Consider the following 2,259-nt stretch of genomic DNA (forward strand, 5'->3'; position numbering starts at 1 on the left):
TAGGCCCTTGCTCCCATACTGGAAAATTCGGGATAACCTCCATGCCGATGGTGACCTCGTCCTCTACGGCATGAGAATTGTGGTTCCTAACGCCCTTCGCCGCCGCATCCTGGCCCGTCTTCATGATAGCCACAGGGGCGTGGAGGCGACAAAACGCCGGGCAGGTCAAACTGTCTTCTGGCCAGGCATCAATTCGGACATTGCAAACACGGTCCAGTCGTGTGAACCCTGCCAGTATCTCCAACCTAGCCAGCAGAAGGAACCCATACTCAGCGACGACCACCCAACAAGGCCCTTTGAGTCGGTCTCAGCGGACTTCTTCTCCGTTGCAGGCAAGTCATTCCTTGTCATCGCTGACAGACTCTCCGGCTGGCCTGTGGTCGTCCCTTGCAAAGGCGATACGACGTCATCCAACACCATCCGCATGTTCTGCAACTACTTCCGGGAGGATGGTGTCCCCCTCCGCTTGCGAACAGACGGAGGCCCCCAGTTCACCAGCCAGGAGTTCAGGAGCTTTGCAGCACGATGGGGTGTGCGACACATTGTCACATCACCTCACTACCCGCAATCCAATGGCCATGCCGAGGCCGCCGTGAAGGCCATCAAGCACCTCATCCTCAAGGTGGCCCCTTCAGGCAACATAGATTGCGAGGAATTTGACCGAAGCCTCCTGGAACTGCGGAACACTCCCAACTTCACTGGTCGTTCCCCAGCTCAGGTGTTATATGGCCACCCCCTCCGCTCCTGCGTTCCGGCCCACCCAGATGCTTTCTCCACGGAGTGGCAAACCAAAGCGGAGGAATGCGACCGCCGCGCAGCAACCCAGGCCAAGGATGCTGCAGCTCGGTATGACAGCCATGCACGTGAACTCTCCAGGCTGCACGTCGGCCAGCACGTTCGGATCCAGAACCCGAAGACCCACCGCTGGGACAAGGTCGGCATTGTCATGCGCGTCGGCAAAGCCAGGACCTATGAAATACGCACCACAAGTGGCCGCATGTTGCAGCGTAACCGCCACTTCTTGCGACCTGTCACCTGCACCCCTTCCCATCCACACGAGGCCCATAGCGAGGACCCACCTGCTGATTTGCGTCGCTCCAAGAGACTCCAGCGCAGATTGTCCGCCCGTGACTAAAGTCTGCGGGCGCGAAAGGGGGAAGGGAGGTGTGGGTTATTGATATCCCCGTCTGGCGACATGTGGCAACTCGCATGCCCGGGGTAGGCATGCATAGGTGCTTAGCAACAGTGCTTGAGTGAGAGACTAGAGGGGACGCGGAGTCACGCATGGGCGCTATCTTTGACTCTGTTATTATATTGTATCTTCTTGTAACTGTGTTAGTGTTTAAGGCTGAATGTACTTAAGAACCTACAGTGTGTATTATTAGCCCTCGACCAACACACACACATATATGTTTCTGTATAGGTGTGTTTGTGTACCAGTGTGTTAACATTTGTGTATATATGTGTATTTGTGTACATGTGTGTTTGTGTATGTGTTGTTGTGTGCGTCGGTAAGTGTATGTTTGTGTGTGTGTGTGTGTGCGTGTGTGTGTGTTTGTATGAGTGTGTGTGTCTCTGTTTGACTGTGTGTGTTTTATGCGTGTGTATGTCAGTATGTATGTGTATGTATATGTGTGTGCCTATGTCTGTGTCTGTGTGTCAGTACGTGTGCGTATGTGTGTGTGTTTGTGTTTGTGTGTGTAATAATAATAATAATAATGATAAAAGGTTTATTTCTATTACAGTGGTACACTGACAATAATACATTGGAAAAGTTGATTAAAGATATAAAACTTGGAATATATACATGGAGCAATTTTACAATGAGTTAATTATGTGCACAATAGATGGGATAGCACTGTTTATGTAGCGGTCTGTCCTTGGCGCTTTGATTGGTATGAGTATTTATGTGTCTAGTGGCGTGGCGAGTTGATGGAGCATCAGGAGGTAGGAGGTGACGGTGTCTAGGGTGGGAAAGCAGGCTTTCCCCAAATTTCCTAAGTGCCTCCCCGTGCCGCTGGGACACCCTAGATAGAGTAAGGGTGGTAAGAGCATGGTCGTAGCTGCTGTACTCCACGCCCAGGATGATCCTGCACGCTCTCTTTTGTACCCTCTCCAGCTTTTGTCTCTGTGTGAGGGTGAGTGAGCTGGACCAGGCTGGTGAGGCGTACATGAGGGTGGGGAGTATGAAAGTTTTGTAGACCTCCTGTAGCTCAGATGTAGGTGTTCCTAGTGATTTTAACCTACTCAGCATGTACA

The sequence above is a fragment of the Oratosquilla oratoria genome, unplaced genomic scaffold, assembly GCF_046742065.1.
Source record: "Oratosquilla oratoria isolate Oo_2021 unplaced genomic scaffold, ASM4674206v1 SCAFFOLD52, whole genome shotgun sequence".
NCBI lineage: Eukaryota > Metazoa > Arthropoda > Malacostraca > Stomatopoda > Squillidae > Oratosquilla > Oratosquilla oratoria.